We start from the raw sequence: 24,603 nt of genomic DNA, 5'->3' as shown, positions 1-24,603 counted from the left end.
GATAGAACAGCAGAATCCGGCAAACAACGTGGAGGAGGTATTGCCTTCATGTTGAACAAAAATTGGAGTGACCCAACTAACGTGAAGGAATTATCCAACCACTGCTCCCCAGAACTGGAATATATAACCATCAAGTGTCGTCCTTTCTTCCTCCCGAGGGAGTTAACGGCGATCGTCCTGGTCGGAGTGTATATTCCACCGCAAGCCAGCAACAAGGTTGCGCTCTCCAGACTACACGACGAGGTAAATAGAATCCAAGAGGCGAATGTTAACGCCGCCATTTTAGTTCTGGGAGATTTCAATAGCGCCAATCTGAGAAAGGTATTGCCCGACTTCTATCAGCATGTGACTTGCAACACCAGAGGCGGTAACATCCTAGATCACTGTTACACGCAATTTAAAGGTGGCTACAAGGCTCATTCTGATAGTGGCTTTGGTAAGTCAGATCACGCATCAATTTTTCTTTCACCAAAGTACAGACAGAGAATTAAAAGTACTCCCGTAGTCTCGCGAGAGGTGCAGAAATGGGATGTGACGTCAGAGGATACGATCCGGTCAGTGTTTCACAACACAGACTGGAATGTGTTCCGCGACACAGATAACATTAATGCCTACACGGAGACAGTGCTGGACTATGTCTGTACTAGGGTGAAAGAAACAATCCCCACTACCAAAATGAAAGTTTACCCAAATCAAAAACCCTGGGTAGACAAATCCGTCCGTGAAGCTCTGAGAGAGCGCACCAAAGCATACAACGACGGCCTAGAGGCAGGCAACATGAATGACCACAAGGTGGCGCGATACAACGTAAGGAGGACTGTGTCAGAGGCCAAACGACGCTACAGGGATAAAATTGAACTCCAGTTTGAACAAGCTGACTCTAGAGCTATGTGGCAGGGGCTCAAAACGATGACAGACTACAAAGGCGCCTCCCTCAAACTGAACAGTGACATCTCCTTAGCAAATGACCTCAATACCTTCTATGCGAGGTTTGATGCTGGTAATAACAACACCAGCTCACAAGCCTCGGCAATGGGGGGGGGGGGGTCGGCTGCTGATGGAGGCGCAGTGTTCAGGGTAACAGAGCATGAGGTGAGGCGGACCTTTAAAAAAGTGAATATCAGGAAGGCAGCAGGTCCAGACGGCATCCCCGGCCGCGTCCTAAAAGTCTGTGCCGACCAACTGGCCCCAGTATTCACTGACATATTTAACCTGTCCTTAGAACAGGCTGTCATCCCCACCTGCCTGAAGAAGTCCACTATTATCCCTGTACCCAAAAAATCCAAGCCTGCTTGCCTCAACGACTACCGCCCTGTAGCTCTCACCTCCATAGCCATGAAGTGCTTCGAGAAGCTAGTAAAGGGCTACATCTGCTCCTCCCTCCCCATCAACATGGACCCCCTGCAATTTGCATACCGCCCCAACAGGTCCATGGAGGACGCCATATCCCATGTGCTGCACACAGCAGCATCACACCTGGACAAGAGGCAGGGGAACTATGTGAGAATGCTATTCATCGACTACAGCTCGGCATTCAATACCATAGTCCCCTCCATACTCATAGCCAAGCTCAGGGACCTGGGCTTGGGCTATGACCTCTGCCAGTGGGTCTTGGACTTCCTGACTGGCAGACCCCAGGTGGTGAGAGCAGGCAACTGCACCTCCTCATCCATCACCCTCAACATAGGGGCCCCCCAGGGCTGTGTTCTGAGTCCCCTCCTCTACTCCCTGTACACACACGACTGTGTGGCTCAGCGGAGTAGCAATACAATCGTCAAATTTGCTGACGACACAGTGGTGGTGGGCCTGATCTCTGCCAACGACGAGAGGGCCTACCTGGAAGAGGTCAAGGTCCTGGCGGGATGGTGCCAGGAAAACAGCCTCTCCCTGAACGTCAGCAAAACAAAGGAGATGATTGTGGACTTCAGGAGGTCGGGGGTCAAGGACTACAGCCCCCTCAGCATCGACGGGGCACCGGTTGAGAGAGTCAACAGCTTTAAGTACCTCGGAGCCTACATATCCGAGGACTTGACATGGACCACACACATTAACAGTGTTGTGAAGAAGGCACGACAACGCCTCTACTTCCTCAGGCGCCTAAGGAAGTTCCAAGTCAGCCAGAAGATCCTTAAGAACTTCTACTCATGTACAATAGAGAGCATCTTGACCGGCAACATCACCTCCTGGTTTGGGAATAGCACTGCACAAGACCAAAGCAGACTACAAAGAGTGACACGTTCAGCCGAACGTACAATTGGAGGGGGGCTCCCCACCCTCCAGAACATTTACTACAAGCGTTGCAAGGGCAAGGCTAAGAGAATCATTAAAGACTCCAGTCACCCGAACAACTGCCTCTTTGAACTGCTGCGGTCAGGCAAGCGATACAGGAGTCTCAAGGCGAGCACAGAAAGACTCAGAAGAAGCTTCTATCCCCAGGCCATCAGGCTGCTAAACGAACAATGAATGAACACTACACAACAACAACCACCAAACGCACATAGCACACACATCCACACGCACACACTCACTTTAAACAAACACACTGTAGCACCCACTCCACACACTTATAGCACACACCCACTTTAAACAAACACACTGTAGCACCCACTCCCCACACTTTATATTTATGGATGAAGGATTGCACTACAACTCGTACACGTACACCTTACTGTAAATTGTACCTAAAATTGTACCTCATCCCATTTCTGCTTTGCACTAGATAGTACTGTACATTAGTACACTGCATAGTATTGTGTATTGTATATTATATGGTAACTCAGAACATTGTACATATGTCTATACCGAACACTGTGACCTCATTTTCTTCTTCTAAATTCATGCTATATTATGTTATTATGTTATTTGATACTATCTTGTCTAGCACAGTCTCTGGAGCGTAACAGTAAGAAGCATTTTGTATGAAAGTATTCTGTACTTCTGTATGACAACTATTAAAGAACTTGAACTTGAACTTGAACTCAGTGCCGAGTCCGACCTCATCTTAAATAACAAACGGCAGCTTGTTGTAGTTAACAAAGAGAGGCAGAGTTAATGAGGCGTATGATGTTCGTTGCATTGTATCTGGCATTGCAAGATACATTAAAAAAAATATATATATATATATTCAAATTTTATTTTCCCATTCGAATCCCATGCCCACCGAACGAGGCTTCGAAGTATTTAAGACAGGCCTAAACTAATTTAAATCTTAAATTTTTCAAAAGATGTAATAATTAAATCATTTTCTTTGTTTTTTCAGCAATTCCTTGTCGTTGCCACCATCTTTAGTGTTACATCCCCTCACACTCCAGTTCTCAGGCTGCAGCTGGTTTGAAAGCGAAAGTAAACCGGCTTCTCTGCTGGCTGTGGCTCCAGGGGAGTTTTGACACCACAACATCAGTAAGTACAATTATTTATTTGATTGTTTCCATGTTTCTCTCATTTTCTGTCTAAATATGCTGTCTAATATTTTGAATCTGTTGTTTATTTCTCTTCAATATATGTAAGATAAGATAAGATAATCCTTTATTGATCCCCTAGGGGAAATTCAGGTGTCAGAGCATCATGGGGGGGGGGGGGGGGGGGGGGGGGGTACAGGGTGGGGGATGCATAGATTCACAGTACAGTACAATATAGTAATATAAAATATAATAATAATAATAATAATAATAATGCCCGGCCCGCCGACCGGCGCTCCACGCATGACCAAATGAGACATAATGATTTTACTGCAACAAATGTTATAATAAAACAAAGCCTTTCTATACATTTGTCTGGTTGAAAACTTTATTAACAGATTGCAGAATGTGTAGTTGGGTACGGAATGAGCAACGGAATGGAACCGAGCTATGAACGGACTAACGGAGTAATGCCTTGTTTACTGCTATCTTCGGGTAAATAATATGCTTGTTATTGAACGTGTAACACTTCATTTTAACAGCAGATACTTTCTTAAATGCCATCTTCCCGAGAGAGGGTGTCGACGGGGAGTTGTGTTATTAATAGCATTGAACAGCTAACCGAAAGCTAGCGTTAACTATTGTTAAAGGTTTAGCCATAACGTTACCTTGGCTAAAGTTGGGGCTATTCAACATAATGCAGCAATAATGGCTGCAGACCTGCAAGCAAAGTACAGCAAGTTGACAAAGGAGTATTCCAACGCAAATCACATTTTCACCAGTAACGTTAGTCTTGCATCTCCCGGTAGCTAATGAACGGACTCGGAGTAATGCCTTGCTGCTATGGGTAATAATAATATGCTGATGTTATTGTCCGTGTAACACTAACTATATAACGCTAATGCCACAAAACGAATGCCTTGTTAATCATAAGTAGTTACTTTGATGCAGTAGATTGTGTGTGTGTGTGGGGGACGGCGGGCGTTGTGCAGGTAGGTCGCGAGTGAACTTTTTTTTTTTTGCCTTTTGATGCTACACAAATTGATGGGTATTTATCGGCGACTGCTATCGGCACATTTGAGCTTATCGGCCGATAGCAGTCAACAAGGCACTTATCGGCCGATACCGATACCCGACCGATATATCGGTGCACCCCTAGTCACACCAGCTCTATTGGTGGTGCTGCGGCTCTATCCTTGAAACAGAGTAGCGACTCTCTCGAATACACAACAGTGTTGCTGGCTCTGTTGTCGTTGGCAACAACAACAACAACAATATCGTTGGCATCGTCTTGTTGTTCCATTTTCTGGCTAGACCTAACTTAAACTAACTCTTAGCTGTCTAACTTCATTAGCTGTCTAACTTCATGGAAGTGTTAAGCCTAAACAAACCAAGTACTGTTACAAAATGTAAGTATTGAAAAAATAAAGAGTATAATCAAAGATAAATAAGTTAAAAAAAAAGTAACGATGGGGAGAGGGGAGGAGCTGCTCTAACAGGCTGCCACTCTCTCCAGGCGCCATGACAACGTAGATGTATGATGTAAAGGTATATTTGTACAGTAACAACCACAATGACAAATTGCAGATAACTGTCCATGCAGTTTTCAATATCCCTCCATGGAGCAGATTCATTTTCAAAGGTAGAATCTGTAATGCCACCAAACAGTGACCTCTAGGTAACAGAGCCCTGCTTGATACCGCACGGCCCATACTGCACATGTTTCTCTGATGTGTGGCTTGTAACTGAGTGGGGATAAGGAAGGTGTTGCTATTGCTGGACACACCTCAGGCTCTGCCAAGAAACTCACTATAATAAGTTACTAAACTCCAACCCACACATCAGACCAAAACTAAATATATAAACAATACGGAATTATTACAGATCTGAAATCTTCATTGCAATGTTTCTCTCTATTCCAGATACAATTGTTCCCCAACAACAAATACAATAATGGCTGATTCCAGGCCTCACTGCTGTGACCAATGTGGAAGTAGCTTCAGTCGCTCTGGAGACTTAAAGAGACACCAGCGTATTCATACAGGAGAGAAGCCCTACCACTGTGACCAATGTGGAAGTAGCTTCAGTCAGTCTGGAGACTTAAAGAGACACCAGCGTATTCATACAGGAGAGAAGCCCTACCACTGTGACCAGTGTGGGGAAGGCTTCAGTCACACTGGAACCTTAAAGACACACCAGCGTACTCATACAGGAGAGAAGCCCTACCACTGTGACCAATGTGGGAAGAGCTTCAGAAGCGTTGGTAACTTAAAGACACACCAGAACATTCATACAGGAGAGAAGTTCTATCCCTGTGACCAGTGTGAGAAGAGCTTCAGTGAGTCTGGACACTTAAAGAGACACCAGCGTACTCATACAGGAGAGAAGCCCTATCCCTGTGACCAGTGTGGGGAAGGCTTCAGTCGCTCTGGACACTTAAAGAGACACCAGCGTATTCATACAGGAGAGAAGCCCTACCACTGTGACCAATGTGGGAAGAACTTCAGAAGCTTTAGTAACTTAAAGGCACACCAGAACATTCATACAGGAGAGAAGCCAATGTGACCAGTGTGGGAAGAGCTTCAGTACATCTGGACACTTAAAGAGACACCAGAACATTCATTCTTGAGAGAAGCACTATATCTGTGACCAGTGTGGGAAGAGCTTTGTTCACTCTGGAAACTTAAAGAATCACCAGCCTATTCATACAGCTGTCAAACACTAAAAATAAGTAGAAATCTGCTTAAAACATTTACATATTCAACAGCGCATTCATACTGGACACAAATCAAACATTCCTCTGTCTATTGTATAAACCTATATTTTTTTTTTTTTTATTGCCATTTTCATGTTTAACAACCAGGAAATGCCTAAAATACTGTTGTATATACTTTATTTGAAATCTAGTAATCCATGCATGAAACTGACATTTTTTCACTGGTTTTGTTCTCTAGTTACAACACACCACCAAGGTAGGATTATGTTTATACATGATACAATGATCACTTTAGTGAGACAAAGCAAGGCTTTTGTTTTGGGAGAAAGAGAGGCAATGCTTTGTTTACAATGGCTCCTTGCTGCCCTCTACTTGTCAGAAAATAATTATTGCAGCTTTAATATTATTTTGTAATACACATTTCAAGAGGTTATTGCATGTACTTATCCATCATTGATTTTAACAAATTTGCCAATGGTTTCATTTATTTTTTAAAGGAACATTTCTTCCATTTGAAATATTATTTTAAAGGGGCACTACGCAGTTTCTGAGAAAGGGTTTTTTGTTTGCAGAGCCTGCTAAATATATTTACTGTTTTTCTTCTCTCTTGTGTTATTATAAACAAAAACAAAACTCCATAGTGCATCTTTAAGCCAAATAACCATAAGATCACCTATTTGAATATGTAAATTGTTTATACCCACAAGTTGTACGCCTTGTAGACGTAAAATACCAATGTAGGAAGGGCTTCAGTCACTCTGGAAATGGTTAAAATTGATGTTTCACATTTCCAAACCTTCTTAAGACCATGTGCTATCAGAGGCCAGTCTCATTATTCCATTTATTTTTGTTGTTGATCAAACCTGGACTATGCTTTACCTCTGCCTATTTGATGACCGTATGCAAATAAAAAATAAAATCTGCAAATCTCCCTCTTACGTTAGAACAGTGTTATTTTGTAGATGAAGTATTTAATGTTCTCTTCGCCATTTCACCTAGTTTAACAACCAGGAAATGCCTAAGAGAAGTTTGTATGTCTTCAGGTCTCAGGGTGAAGAGGATTTGTCACTACAGAATGAGATGCACTCTGCCTTCCTAGGACAGGTGGAGGACTTGTTAAGCCTCACATTTATTCATTATGTAAAATTACATAATTGATGAATGATATGTTCTTGGTTCTTCCATTGAAAAGTCTCAACTCAGTATTACTAGATTTATGAAATGGTGGTAGTATTGTTCTCACTGAAAAGCTACCCAAATACCTCTGATGGACAATAGTCTGCCATCCTTTCCTTCTAATGCTCGGTGCCGCGCCCCTACTCTGCCTCTGATTGGCTCTGACCCTCATTCCCAGGTGGGATGACAATAGGGAACATATCACGTCCTGTATTGATTCTAAACGGAACTCAAGATTTAATTGTCAAAGACGGGACAATTCTGTATTTTATGAGAATCTTGTAGGCACTAGTTCTTGTCTAATATTAGTTGTACTTTAAGTAACAAAATTGAAATTTACAGTTGTAAATTAATAGTTTGTTTCTCACTTGCAAATCTGTTGTTGTATTTGGACTATTGTTCACTATTAAAAATACTGAAATTGTAAAAGGAAAATAATTTTGACTGCATTCCAGCCACTTATAGGGGAATACCACCAACTTTCAACACTGAAATATTTATTTTTACATACCTTCAAGAGGTGCTATGATAGACTTCCGGTTTGAGAACAACATGTAGCAGACACGTTTGGTCAAAGGGGACCTCAATAGTTGGATGTATATCCATTGTAGATTCGCACTCCAGAAATATTACCAACAATTACACAACAACATGTATAGATTATGGCTAGTTTGAATATAATGATCTGGAATACTGGTGGAATAAATAATCAACACAAACTCAAAAGCGTGCTCACACTGATGAAAAACAAACGGGTTGACGTGGCTCTGCTAAGCGAAACGCACATTTTAGGGGAAGACATAGCTACGTTAGCGGACAACATATACCATAACATTAGTCACTCTTCCTTTGGAACGAGAACCCGTGGAGTTGCCATAGTCATAAAATGGAAGTTGAATATTGAATTGAAGGGAGTATGGTCTGATGCAGATGGTCGGATAACTAGCTAAGATTGTACACAAGAACAGGAAAATAGCGTTGGTAGCGGTATACGCCCCAAATTTGTACGAAGCTAATTTCTTCACTACACTTACCAGAACAATGTTAGACCTTCCTGAATACTAATTTATAATTGGTGCAGATTTTAATGCCATTTGGGATCCAGGGATGGATAAATCTTATCCCTCCTTTTCCAACAAACAGAAAAATTCATCTAATGCGTTAAAGGATTGGTCGAAGAATACAGGTGTAAATGATCTTTGGCGATCACTCAACCCCACAACCCGGAAGTACTCTTGTCGATCTGCAAGACATAACACACTTTCCAGAATAGATTATGTTTTTGCATCCCCGAGACTATTTGATAACTATGATGTGGAAATGGTACCCAATGCATTATCAGATCACTGTTATTTACTCCTATTTACTGTTATTTGGTATACTGTCATCCCGAGCCCCAAGATGGCGATTTAACTCAATGCTGCTTAATAACAAGGAATTCATTACACAACTCAAAGAAGCTCTCTCTGTATTCCTACTGGAGAATGCGAATTCGGTGCAGGACCCCAGAATGTTATGGATGTCGGTAAAGGGATTGATCAAGGATTTCACCGATTGCTTTTCCTCCAAAATACGCAAGAATCGATGCTCAAAACTGGCGGAACTGGAAACGCTTTACTCTACGTTATTTACTTCTTTACAATACAACGACTCGGTTCGACTGGAAACTCAAATTAATGTGCTAAAAAAAGAGATTAACGCCATTTATAAACTACAATCTGAAGTACAAATACGTAGCACAAGACAACAGCATTACTCTCAAGGTTCTAAACCAAGTCACCTACTAGCTATGCAATTAAGAGTTAACGCAAAATGTGCAGATATAACTACCATTAAAGCACAACAAGGGCTTGTTACAGACCCTAAAAAAATAAACGCGACATTCAAAGAGTTCTACTCCAACTTGTATAAATCAGAAACGACCTTCGATATCTTAATCAAATTAACCTCCCCAAACGTTCAGAGGATGACGCTAAACAGTTAGAAACACCTATCACACTAGAGGAACTCAGGAAGGCCATATCCGAAATGCAAAGTGGTAGGGCTCCTGGAAGAGACGGTATCCCACCAGAAATGTACCTCATGTTGGGACATAATTGGACCCCTATTACTTAATATGATTTAAAAAAATATTCGAACCCACATGAATGGCATAATCATACTCCCTTATTCAATACAATGCACTCCTGATTGGAAAACGACCTATAAGATTCCCTAGATGGGAAAAGCAGGGCATACACACATTAGGAGATGTTTTCAACAAACAGGGTTTTTGTAGTTATAAGGAAATACACAAAAAATTTAATCTCACTAGTTCCACATATTATTTTTACGCACAGTTATTGTTATGTTTGAAGGCTCACGGTGTCCCATTAAGGATACCAATTGTACACCACAGATACCACAAATTCTTCTATGAAAGAGAGACATTGAGAGGTTTTGTATCAGATTTTTATCATCAATTACTAACGTCCTCGTATGAAATCCTCCACCTAGACTCAGTCTGGAGGAGGGATATACCAGACCTGGAAATAAATTTTGATTGGCAAGAAGCCTGGGCAAATGTTCGACTTGCGTCACGAAACCCGGACCATCAACAAATCAATCTTAACTATATTCATAGGACATACTTGACTCCTATAAGACTGAACAGAATGGGTCTTAAACAAGACTCCAAATGCTCCTTATGTACAAATGGGGATGAGGGTACATTTATGCACATGTACTGGGACTGCCCACCAGTTAAGATATTCTGGAAAGAAGTGACCCAGCAATTATCAAATCTCTTAACTCTGAATATACCTGTACACCCCTCTGTATTACTGTTGAATGATGTTTTTGAGTGTGCAGTACCTATACAGCTAAAGAGATTGGTTTTATCTGGTATCACAGCAGCTAAAAAGCTGATAGCATCACAATGGTTTCAACCGGAAAAAATGTGCCGGAAGGTCTGGATTCTTACATATCTCGATGTGATTTATCTAGAAATATCTACAGCAAGAATTTTGGGTCTCAGTGAATCCAAAATTACAATGTGGTTAGAAGTGGTGGAGAGAATAAAAGCTAGCATATAATTGTAGTGCCTGGTTAGGAGCGAATGATAATGGATGGATTATCCAAGGGGGGGCCCGGGGGCGTGTATCGCTTCCGCAACGGAATTTGGTTTCCGGGTTCCCCTGATTGGCCGGGAGACAACCACGTGACGCACGCCGCTATCCGCCCCTCTGCCTCTGCCGCTGCCTGTGTGTTGACGCGCGCGCGGCAACGCTGGACTTTACTGCCGCTTTCCCACTTTAATGCCAGAGCGATAGTCATCTTGAGTCAAGAATCACTTTTCCCACTTCAATGACAGAGCTCGCTTGTTTAATAATATTGTCGCGCCATCTTCTGAGTGCAGAAACGCTACTGTTTAATGCTATTGTCGCTTCTTGTTTAATAATATTGTCGCGTTGTGGAAAGCAGGATGAGAGAGCGTAGATTTCAGTGTGTATCATTTAATCATTTATCATTTAACATTTGAAAGGCATACATTGTTGTCATACAGAAGTACAGAATACTTTTATCCAAAATGCTTCTTACTGTTACTGTTAGAGACTGTGCTAGACAAGATAAGTATGAAATAAAATAGTATAGCATGTAAAATAGAACGAGCGAGAGCATATGTGTGTAGGGTATTAGATAGCAAGTATTAGGTGTATATCTTGTATAATACATTTATTTAAATGATGATTTCATTGGATGTGCACTGTTAATTAATGCTTGTATATCTAATTTTATGTTGTTATGTTTATGTTTGTGTTTGTTAAAAAAAATTATAAAAAAAATAAAATACAAAGAGGTGCTATGATGATAAGAAGAACGTTTGACTCTTGGTTCCAGACCTGAGATGTGTAGGCCCACTGGGTCAGGTCACATATGCTGCTTGGTACCAGACCTGAGATCTGTAGGCCCACTGGGTCAGGTCACATAAGCTGCTTAGTACCAGACCTGAGATCTGTAGGCCCACTGGGTCAGGTCACATAAGCTGCTTAGTACCAGACCTGAGATCTGTAATAATAATAATAATAAACTTTATTTGTATAGCACCTTTCATACAGAAACTGCAGCTCAAAGTGCTTCACAGCAGAAAAAAGCAGAAAGTGAGCACATAAAGTGCAGACATATACAATCACAGTTTTTCATATTAGGATCTAACATCCCAACAGGCCACCTTGTTTATGGTTTGATTCCGTTTTAAATAGACAATAATAAAAAGACAGAGTAAAATAGTGCAGTGCAATAAAATAGTAGAATAGAATAGATAAATTATTTTTTTTACAGTGCAATAAAATAGTTCTGAATTACTGTTCAACAGTTCAAAGTCGTCTTTACCTTCTCTGTTTGGTATCTGTTTGGTATTCCCTCCTGTTTTATACCCACTTTGACCCTTCGAACCTCCCACTCAGGGCAAACCTCCCTCTCACGGCGCAGGTCCCTCTCTTAAGGTGCAGTTCCCTCTCAGGGCGCAGTTCCCTCTCAGGGTGCAGTTCTAGGCCTTAGTCCTACAGTTTTAAAGCCTCTTGTTTGATACCCACACAGTTTAATACCTGACAGTTTTGAACCTTTAATAAAAAGTAATAGACAGAGTAAAATAATACAGTGCAATAAAATAGTACAATATAATATATAGTAAAAGTATGCAACAGTGCAGTGCAATACAATAGAATGGAATAAGTCACACAGAGTAAAACAGTGCTACAGTACAATCAACAGCGGATTGTATTAGAATGCTATGGTGAAGAGGTAAGTTTTTAGCTTATTTGTGAACATATTAAGAGATCTAGCTTCCCTAATGTCCATAGGTAGTGTGTTCCATAACTTTGGTGCATAGTCTGCAAAGGCTGCATCCAGATTTTTCTTAGACTGTGGTTTGGAACCTTCAATAGACCAGTAGTAGATGATCGCAATGTTCTAGGAGGCACATAGTTGACTAGAGAATTTGCAATGTAGCTTGGTCCTGTTCCATTTAGTGCTTTGTACATAGGGAGGACCACCTTGAAATAAATTCAAAATGTTACCGGAAGCCAGTGTAGGTTAGCTAATACTGGACTGATGTGGTCTCTCCTCTTGGTTCTAGTTAGTAGCCTAACTGCTGAGTTTTGAATGAGTTGGAGTCGTTCTGTGGTTTGTAGGCCCACTGGGTCAGGTCACATGAGCTGCTTAGTATCTACAATGTTATTTTGACACACCTCCCCTCTCACTGCAATGCAAATCAATGGGAGTTTATAATCCAAGACGTGTGCATGGAATTTCATAGCAAATGTATTTTATTTGAGTGCTTCCAACTGAAAGAGCTACAGAAATCTAACGTGTTATCTGTTTTTCAAAAGAAAATGTAGTTTGTGAGAAAGATCCACCTATATTGTCTGTCTTTTCAATTAGTTACCTGTGCTTGGAATTACAACCTAAAAGTAGATTTCAGTAGAATAACCCTTTAAATACACCTTTTGAAGTTGCAGTTGTTGACATTTCTCACTAGAGGGCAGCACATGATAATGAACGGACACCCCAGTGCTTCACTGAGAGACTTCACTGATAGCATGTAGTATCAGAGCCAGGGGTGTAGCTCCAGATTCTGGGCCCCATGAACGAATATTTTTTTAGGCCCCCAGTGAATGCGAGCGCGCGTTAGTGCGCGAGCGGATTTTTTTTGGGACATTTTTTTATTGATTAAAACGCATAATATGGTTTTTACCTATACATTCGGATCAGCAGTTCAGCACCTGCACTGTTGGTGGGTGAGCCTAGTAAAGGATGTCGCATTGCGTTCATCTTCAATGCAATGCAATAGTCTACCAAAGCCCCCCCTCTCTCTCTATATATCTCACACACACACACACACACACACACACACACACACACACACACACACACACACACACACACACACTTAACAAACATAGTATCAATGAGAGCATCAATAATACACCTGAGTGATGTCTAGTAAAAACAAAAAAAAAAAAATGTTGGGCCCCCTTCCAGTGCTGGGCCCTTGGAATCATCCTAAGCTACCCCCCCCCAGCTACGCCCCTGATCAGAGCAACATCCCATGGAGCAGCTCTCTTTAGTCTCAGTGTAAGAAAGGCTTGTCTTGGAGGGACAGCTGTAATAGTGGCTTGAAGAAAACTACTTGTTGTCATGGGAACAACACCTCACTGAAGCCACAACTTCCCTTCCTCTAACTGAGTGCTGCCCAAACTTCATCTACCTGGATATCTGTCTACAGACCAAACTTTATCTACCTGTCTATCTGTCTACCCACAGACCAAACTTCATCTACCTGTCTATCTGTCTACCCACAGACCAAACTTCATCTACCTGGATATCTGTCTACCCACAGACCAAACTTCATCTACCTGTCTATCTGTCTACCCACAGACCAAACTTCATCTACCTGTCTATCTGTCTACCCACAGACCAAACTTCATCTACCTGTCTATCTGTCTACCCACAGACCAAACTACATCTACCTGGCTATGTGTCTACCCACAGACCAAACTTCATCTACCTGGATATCTGTCTACCCACAGACCAAACTTCATCTACCTGGCTATGTGTCTACCCATGGCCGCCTAGTTATAGTTGAAAGTGGGGGTGCATTTTTTTTTTTTTTTTTTTTTTTTTACAGGCAAGGGGTGGTTTGGAGGGGGTCCTGCACGACCCCCTCCACGGCAGATATTTTTTTCATTTAATGAACCTGTACGTGCAATTTCCTGCAATATAGAGCCTTCAATCTTGACCAATAAAGCTGCTCTTTTCACTATAAAACTCAGTTTATATTGCAGTATGATAGCCAATTACTATAATAATAATAATAATAATATATTAATATATATATATATACTGTATATATACTGTATATTGATTTTTCGCTCTTTTATTTTTATTAAATCAATCTCCTTTCAAATAGGCCAAGTTTTTAATAAGAAAGAGAGAAAAAATACCAACAAGGAACAATAACAGGGTCTGCTGTAAATATAGCCTATTTTGTGTCTTAATTTGTTATGTTATCCTACACTTTAAGCTGTCTGATATTTCCATTACCTGTAACTCTTGTCTCTTTCTCTCCTTCTCTGCCTCCATCCCGGGTCTGCACAGTCACCATATCATTCTACATTAAGGAGAGCAATACACTTATGAATACACTGAACCGGTTTGAATACACAATCTTTATGCTAATCTGTAAAGAAAGGGAGAGAGGGGGGGGATATATAATCCAAGTATTTGTGTCTTAATTTGTTATGTTATCCTACACTTTAAACTGTCTGATATTTCCATTACCTGTAACTCTTGGGTCTCTTTCTCTCCTTCCTGAGTATGCACAGTCACCATATCATTCTACATTAAGGAGAGCAATACACTTATGAATACACTGAACATCATTATGAAACATTTCTATTGCACCCTTACTTACAATTCATTATGAATTGAAAATGGGGGACCCTGATGTAAACAAGACGAAAGTCTTTCTCTGGTCTGCATCCCCTTAACAATCATGTGTATTGAGCCGTACTGTACTGTACCCATTCTGCAATCTGTTATTGATTGATTAAAAATGTTATTAACATATTGCAGAATGGGTACAATATAGTACGGCTCAATACACACAATTGTTAAGGGGATGCAGACCAGAGAAAGACTTTTGTCTTGTTTATATCAGGGTCCCCCACTTACAATTCATAATGAATTGTAAGTAAGGGTGCAATTAACACCGTGCAATCCATTATTTGTAGGGATGCTCGATATTGGCTTTTTTACCGATACCGATATTCCGATATTGTCCAACTCTTAATTTCCGATACCGATATCAACCGATACCGATATATGCAGGGTTTCCCACCCCAAAAAACGGAATAATTTCAGGTAACTAATCATTTCACTGGATATATATATATAACAAATATTGTTATTGTTTTTTCTTTTTTTAAACCGATACCGATATTTTTCGATATCACATTTTACTGCCGATATCGGCCGATAATATCGGTCGGCCGATAATATCGGACATCCCTAATTATTTGTGGAGCCCGCCCTTTAAGTCTTTGAGCTATTAGGCTACTAGGGTTCTTACTTTGCGTTTTGGTGTACTGAAAAATGCTCTGATGTCTGTATTCTTTCTTTTTTCTGCCATGGTACCTGGTTGGCTGGACACACACACACACACATTTTCATTTCAGGTATTGTACCTTAAGATAATTGAAAATCTTGATTTACCGTAAATCCTCAAATATAGGTCTTCTATTTACCTCAGCTGCAAAGAGCACCAGGCCTTTATTAGAGAGACTTGTTATATAAGAGGCAGGCCTTAATTTCTAAAACTGACACTCATGGACATAATCCCTTCATTTTCAGACTTTTATTGCATTATTATTATTATTATTATTATTATTATTATTATTATTATTATTATTATTATTATTATTATTATTATTATTATTATTATTATTATTATTATTATTATATTTTTAATGCGTACATTGTCTGTCTACATTTATTTAGACTAGCATTGGTATTTAAATATTGAGTGCAGTTGAGTAATTGTGGGATTAACATAATTCACACACTGAAGTTGGAACAGTCTAAAAGGTTGTCCAGTTGATTACAGACTAATGCAGGAGATGCTGGTATCGAGCCCAGCTCTCGGCGTTTCTACCGGCTTGGCCGGCCGTCATACTAACACAACAGAGAACAGAGATAGAGGAGAACAGAGAACAGAGATGTAGGAGAACAGAGAACAGAGATGGAGGAGAACAGAGATGGAGGAGAATAGAGAACAGAGATGGAGGAGAACAGAGAACAGGGATGTAGGAGAACAGAGGAGGACAGAGATGGAGGAGAACAGAGAACAGAGATGGAGGAGAACAGAGATGGAGAACAGAGATGGAGGAGAACAGAGATGGAGAACAGAGATGAAGGAGGGAAAACACAAGAGGTGAAGGAGGATGAGGGCATATGAGAGGAGAGAGAGGAGAGAAGAGAGAGCAGAGGAGAGAGAGAGGAGAGATGAGAGAGAGCAGAGGAGAGATAGAGAGATAAGAGAGGAGAGAGAGGGGAGAGAGAGGGAGAGAGAGGAGAGAGAGCAGAGGAGAGAGAGAGGAGATATGAGAGAGAGAGAGGAGAGAGAGCAGAGGAGAGATAGAGATAGGAGAGAGAGAGGAGAGAGCAGAGATAAGAGAGGAGAGAGAGGGGAGAGGAGAGAGAGCAGAGGAGAGAGAGGGGAGAGGAGAGAGAGATAAGAGAGGAGAGAAAGGGGAGATGAGAGAGGAGAGGAGAGGAGAGAGAGGAGTCAAACAAAGTCAACAGCATCCAGCTGACACCATTATTCTAGATAATATGACAACGTTAGCTAGCGGCTAACGCCAACGTTATATTATTATTATTTATTAGTTACGGTATGACCAGATGGCATTTCGGACCGTGAAACACTTTTATTGTATTGCGTGGTAGATGTTCTACCACTCGACAGTAAAGACATGTCTAACATAATAGTTTGTTTGAACAACTGAACTTACTTAGTGGAAAATCCTGCTGTTGTAACTTGTGCCTAAAGTGTTAACTTCACGCTGCCTGCCTGCGTACGAGTTTACACCTGGAGGCTGCCTGCAGCGCTGTGAGACTGGAGTGCGCCGGCCGGGCTCCACTCTGTCTGCTCTCTGTGGGAGGCACTGGATCAAACCATATCGGGCAGGGGGGTGTCGCAATCTTTGGAAACTTAAAAACTTGCTATTAAGTGTCATTGCGTATTATTAATTTGATTGAAATTACGTAGTTATGGTTAGATAATATTTATATATTGGGGGGGGGTATATCATATGATCAAAAAGTGAGGGAGCAAAGGGACAAGTTTGCTCCCCCAAGTTCAATACTCCTGGAGCACGTGCTTCCGCTGCTCCATTACGTAGGCGCCTATGTGTCTACCCACAGACCAAACTTCATCTACCTGGCTATCTGTCTACCCACAGACCAAACTTCATCTACCTGGCTATCTGTCTACCCACAGACCAAACTACATCTACCTGGCTATCTGTCTACCCACAGACCAAACTACATCTACCTGTCTATCTGTCTACCCACAGACCAAACTACATCTACCTGTCTATCTGTCTACCCACAGACCAAACTACATCTACCTGTCTATCTGTCTACCCACAGACCAAACTTTATCTACCTGTCTATCTGTCTACCCACAGACCAAACTACATCTACCTGTCTATCTGTCTACCCACAGACCAAACTACATCTACCTGTCTATCTGTCTACCCACAGACCAAACTACATCTACCTGTCTATCTGTCTACCCACAGACCAAACTACATCTACCTGGCTATCTGTCTACAGACCAAACTTCATCTACCTGGCTATCTGTCTACCCACAGACCAAACTACATCTACCTGTCTATCTGTCTACCCACAGACCAAACTACATCTACCTGGCTATCTGTCTACCCACAGACCAAACTTCATCTACCTGGATATCTGTCTACAGACCAAACTACATCTACCTGTCTATCTGTCTACCCACAGACCAAACTACATCTACCTGTCTATCTGTCTACCCACAGACCAAACTACATCTACCTGTCTATCTGTCTACCCACAGACCAAACTACATCTACCTGGCTATCTGTCTACCCACAGACCAAACTACATCTACCTGTCTATCTGTCTACCCACAGACCAAACTACATCTACCTGGCTATCTGTCTACCCACAGACCAAACTACATCTACCTGGCTATCTGTCTACCCACAGACCAAACTACATCTACCTGTCTATCTGTCTACCCACAGACCAAACTACATCTACCTGGCTATCTGTCTACCCACAGACCAAACTACATCTACCTGTCTATCTGTCTACCCACAGACCAAACTTCATCTACCTGGCTATCTGTCTACCCACAGACCAAACTACATCTACCTGTCTATCTGTCTACCCACAGACCAAACTACATCTACCTGGCTATCTGTCTACCCACAGACCAAACTACATCTACCTGGCTATCTGTCTACCCACAGACCAAACTACATCTACCTGTCTATCTGTCTACCCACAGACCAATTTACAAATAAAACACAACAATACTGATGATGACATACCAGAGCCAATGGCCCGGGCATAACGTAATAAGCATTTGTATAGCAGTGGGATACACTCCTCTTAATTTATTTGCAATTGAAAAGTCAATGGGAGCAGACTGGAGCACCCTACAGATGGTTTAATGGCACTGAAACCAAACCAGGCTGAAATGGTGGTAGCATTGTTCTCACTGAATAGCTACCCAAATACCTCTGATGGGCAATAGCTTAACGTTACGCCTCAATTTACATGACAGTCTGCCATCCTTTCCTTCCAATGCTCGGTGCTGCGTCCCTACTCTGCCTCTGATTGGCTCTGACCCTACACTGGGTTCCGGTAACATTTAGAATTTATTTCAAGGTGGTCCTCCTTATGTACAAAGCACTAAATGGAACAGGACCAAGCTACATTGCAAATGCTCTAGTCAACTATGTGCCTCCTAGAACATTGCGATCATCTACTACTGGTCTATTGAAGGTTCCAAGCCACAGTCTAAGGGAAATCTGGGATGCAGCCTTTGCAAACTATGCACCAAAGTTATGGAACACACTACCTATGGACATTAGGGAAGCTAGATCTCTTAATATTTTCAGAAATAAGCTAAAAACGTACCTCTTCACCATAGCCTTCTAATACACTAGCACTATTTTATTCTACCATTATATTGCATAATTTTACTATATATTCTATTGTACTATTTTATTGCACTGTATTATTTTACTCTGTCTATTGCTTTTTATTACAGTTTCAAAACTGTCAGGTATTAAACTGTGTGGGTATCAAACAAGAGACTGTCAGGCTTTAAAGCTGTGTAAGACCCAGGCCTAGAACTGCACCCTGAGAGAGGGAACTGCGCCCTGAGAGGGAGGTTTGCCCTGAGTGGGAGGTTCGAAGGGTCAAAGTGGGTATCAAACAGGAGGGAAGACTGTCAAGTTTTAAACTGTGGATATACCAAACAGAGAAGGTAAAGACGACTTTGAACTGTTGAACAGTAATCCAGAGCTATTTTATTGCACTGTAAAATATAGATATATTTTTAATCTATTCTATTCTACAATTTTATTGCACTGCACTATTGCACTATTTTACTCTGTTTATTTTGTCTATTCTATCTTACTCTTTTTATTGTTGTCTATTTAAAACTGAATCAAACCATAAACAAGGTGGCCTGTTGGGATGTTAGATCCTAATGTGATAAACTGTGATTTTATATGTCTGCACTTTATGGGCTCATTTTATGCCTTATGTCTTTTTTCTGTTGTGAAGCACTTTGAGCTGCAGTTTCTGTATGAAAGGTGCTATACAAATAAAGTCTATTATTATTATTAGGAAGGGAAGTAGAAGCCAGACTGCTAAATGTGACCTCACTTGATCTCGACTGGAGGTACTTTTGAACCAGTGGGCTATCTGTCCAGCGTTTCACCCACCAACCGTGTGTTCTATCTGGACAAATGTTGATTTTTCCCTGCACAATTTGCGAACCATTACACAATACAGGCACCCGGGATCAATAGCCATACTGTTGGTTTTGGAACGGTCTTCCATGTACAAGGACGTGGAACTCGAGCCGATGACTTCACCGAACGATCACGACATCTGAGTATAGCGCTTTCCCCCCCAAGACAACTTTACAAAAAGAATAAGAAAAGAAAAGGGGAAAAAAAGAAAGAAACACCACACGCTTAAAACTTGAACCTAAAGCGTTACTTGTTTCAAGTACAACGATAAAATCAACATTTACATCAACAAACCTGTACTGGAAAAAGTATCGATCACCCCCACTGTCTCTCTCTGTGTCAGATCATTCCCACAATCATTAACACTATCTTCTTACTGAGCCTAGTGTTCTGTTTGTCTAACGACAAACGATAAGGCATTTGAAGTTGAATGCGCTGATAGCAGCAGCCATTGACAAGAACTGAGTTGTGTCCTAATCTGCTGTTTCCATGTACAGGCAGTGATTCACCAGGAAATCCTTTTCAGAGAAACAATAGCTGGAGTGTCCAAGCGACCGACATGAAGCCGATGCCGACATGAAGGGTACCCTCCCCTCGAAAACATGTTGCTTTTCATGGGTTAACTCCTCTCAGGGGGACATAGGGAAATTACCTTAAAACTGTAGTTTACCAAACGACTAGCTATACTCTGTAATGAGAAGTATAGTAAAACTCAATCTTAACCTACTCTCAAAGAAATGTAGTTTGTCAAACTATACTACATTCAAACTACTACATGGTGGAAAATGATCATAATCTGAGTTTGGAATCTCATTACACATACTGTAGCACCAACTGAACTGCGACTAGATCTCGCAAAACCTTACTTTTGGCATAACCAAGGGTGTGTTTCGAGGAGATGGCATGGAATGGAATGAGGAAAATGCTAATTTTTTTTTCTTTTTTATATATTTTTAGTTCTTTTTCATTTTTTTATACACAAAACTTATAACCAACTTATACTATTACAGACACCACAAAAGACCTTTCCTCCCCCACTCCCCCCCCCCTTTCCCCAGGACCGCCGGACCCCCAGGACCAACACCCCAGCCCCGCCGCTATATGGTGGTCTTGACCTCGTCGGCCGCTGCGACCCACAGCTCAATGCTGGCCAGTCCCACTCCAATTAGAGAGCAGTAGAGATGTCCATATAAATAACATCCAGCAGTGTCAAAGACCAATTCATCATTGTGAGTTTCTCAGGTTCTTTCCACCTCATGGCTGTTATTAACATTATTTTCTGTTGTATGGATGCTGGTAGTAATGATATATCATTCAGAAGTAGTGTTGCTGCTGTTAGTGGGATTGTTAGGTTACATATACATGTATATGTTTGAAAGTTTAGTTGTTATGGATTTCCAAAAACAAGCTACTGGTGGGCAATCCCAAAACATGTGCATATAAGTGCCACTGAACCCAGGACCATCTTGCTGTGAGGCAGCAGTACTAACCACTGAACCCAGGACCTTCTAGCAGTGAGGCAGCAGTACTAACCACTGAACCCAGGACCTTCTAGCAGTGAGGCAACAGTACTAACCACTGAACCCAGGACCTTCTAGCAGTGAGGCAGCAGTACTAACCACTGAACCCAGGACCTTCTAGCTGTGAGGCAGCAGTACTAACCACTGAACCCAGGACTGTCATGCTGTGAGGCAGCAGTACTAACCACTGAACCCAGGACCTTCTAGCTGTGAGGCAACAGTACTAACCACTGAACCCAGGACCTTCATGCTGTGACGCAGCAGTACTAACCACTGAACCCAGGACCTTCTAGCAGTGAGGCAACAGTACTAACCACTGAACCCAGGACCTTCTTGCTGTGACGCAGCAGTACTAACCACTGAACCCAGGACTGTCATGCTGTGAGGCAACAGTACTAACCACTGAACCCAGGACCTTCTTGCTGTGAGGCAACAGTACTAACCACTGAACCCAGGACCTTCTAGCAGTGAGGCAGCAGTACTAACCACTGAACCCAGGACCTTCTTGCTGTGAGGCAGCAGTACTAACCACTGAACCCAGGACCTTCTTGCTGTGAGGCAGCAGTACTAACCACTGAACCCAGGACCTTCTAGCTGTGAGGCAGCAGTACTAACCACTGAACCCAGGACCTTCTAGCTGTGACGCAACAGTACTAACCACTGAACCCAGGACCTTCTTGCTGTGAGGCAGCAGTACTAACCACTGAACCCAGGACCTTCTTGCTGTGAGGCAGCAGTACTAACCACTGAACCCAGGACTGTCATGCTGTGACGCAGCAGTACTAACCACTGAACCCAGGACCTTCTAGCTGTGAGGCATCAGTACTAACCACTGAACCCAGGACCTTCTTGCTGTGACGCAGCAGTGCTAACCACTGAACCCAGGACTGTCATGCTGTGAGGCAACAGTACTAACCACTGAACCCAGGACTGTCATGCTGTGACGCAGCAGTACTAACCACTGAACCCAGGACTGTCATGCTGTGAGGCAGCAGTACTAACCACTGAACCCAGGACCTTCTTGCTGTGAGGCAGCAGTACTAACCACTGAACCCAGGACTGTCATGCTGTGACGCAGCAGTACTAACCACTGAACCCAGGACTGTCATGCTGTGAGGCAGCAGTACTAACCACTGAACCCAGGACCTTCTAGCTGTGAGGCAACAGTACTAACCACTGAACCCAGGACCTTCTTGCTGTGAGGCAACAGTACTAACCACTGAACCCAGGACCTTCTTGCTGTGAGGCAGCAGTACTAACCACTGAACCCAGGACCTTCTTGCTGTGAGGCAGCAGTACTAACCACTGAACCCAGAACCTTCTTGCTGTGAGGCAGCAGTGCTAACCACTGAACCCAGGACCTTCTTGCTGTGAGGCAGCAGTACTAACCACTGAACCACTGGGTCGTATGGGGTAGATGATCTGAGATGTCTGACCTCACCATGTCTTAACAGTGAAACAGGAAATGTAACCATTAAGTGGTTAAATATAACTACTGAAGAAGCCACATCAGGCTAATGAAATCTCTAGCAGCTAAATGTATCTGCCTGTGTCTCCAATAACAAAGAAGAAGATCATCAAATACAAACTATGACATTAAGTTTGTTCAAAACCTTTTTGTCACAGTCAAGAGGGGCAGAACTAACAACTGAGCTGCAAAGAACACGTGGGACAGATGTAGCAGATGTTACAAAAACAAATGGCTGCACACAACCTTGCAGAGGCCATACATCCAACTAATGGAAGATAGTTTAATTAACTTTAATTAACAGATTGCAGAATGGGTACAGTACAGTACAGCTCAATACACACAATTGTTAAGGGGATGCAGACCAGAGAAAGACTTTCGACTTGTTTACATCAGGGTCCACCATTTTCAATTCGTAATGAAATTGCTATTATGTGTCTGCATGAACACATAACTGTAACTGTACTCAAAAATAACAAAATAAGGGTTGTCTCAGTTCACAACTATATTGGTCAAGTTTTGGGTGGGACTTGTTTGCGTCCCTACAGCTTCTTATTCAATTGAGCGAGATGCTCAGTTATGTCACACAGCCAGTTTGCATCTGACAGTTCAGACAATATTTCTTCAACCCTTTGTTACCTATTCCGCCTGGATCTTTTTTGTATTTTGGGCTGTAAAATTGTCAAAGAATGTCCGAGGAGTAAGTGCTTTTGGCTTTTTTCCTTTGTTACTTCATCAATACCTCAGATGTTCAACATACATGTATGTGTAAGAATGTGTAATAACTAAGGCTGTCAAAGTTAAAGCTTTATTAATGCATTAACCCACAATTATTTTAACGCAGCTATTTTTTAACCCAAGATTAATGTTTAAAAAAAAAAAAAAAAAAAAAATTTACCAGAGCTCTTGGGGGGCCACATCAAATGACGTGGCGGGCCACATTTGGCCCGCGGGCCATGAGTTTGACACTTATGTCCTACACCCATACAGAATACACCCACACACCCCATTTTAAGTACAGGTGAGATATGGTAAAGAATTCAGTGTTGCAGTGCTGGTATCACTCGGTTTCACACTGTGATACCTCACTCACTGAGGCTGAAGTACGCGCAATCGCGCACGGAAATGTTCGCGCGTGTACGCGCAGTCACTCACACAAAAATCCGCTGTTCCCATTCGTTGTAACTAAGTGCCGGCTCGGCGCGGCCACCGTTTTTACATAACAAAAGCACAGGTAGAGTCAGTGTCTCCAACCACGTCCGCGAGTAGTCGTTATAAACGGATCATTTTGACAACAACAGTATCATTCATGTTGAACTTGTTAATCTACCTGCAACGCAACATGCCACCGCCGTCCAAGAGAAGAAAGATGCCGCAGCAGCTCGCCCAAAGCAAAGTCAGTTTCGCTTTACCTCCAAAGCCTCCGAGTCCACTGAGTCCAGCAGTCCTCTTGCCACTCCAGTACAAGTTCAACAAGGCAAGTAGTAACGCATTTAAAATAGCTTTTCTTTTTTTCTTTATTTATCCAGATTGACTAAGCTATAGGCTATTTGCCTGTTTGTTTATTATCTTGAAATAAATAATCGTGGCACAGTCACTGGTTCTGTGGTTCATGAATCATGAGATTGAGACATGACAAATGCGTGTTTTGTTTACAGAGTCAAGAAATAATCATGTTTTAATTCAATGTGATCACTGATTAATATTGTATTGACAAAATGCAGATATATTCTTACAAAGAAATGTATTT

The sequence above is a fragment of the Notolepis coatsorum genome, assembly GCF_963971535.1.
Source record: "Notolepis coatsorum genome assembly, chromosome: 15".
NCBI lineage: Eukaryota > Metazoa > Chordata > Actinopteri > Aulopiformes > Paralepididae > Notolepis > Notolepis coatsorum.
This window is presented reverse-complemented; position numbering follows the sequence as displayed.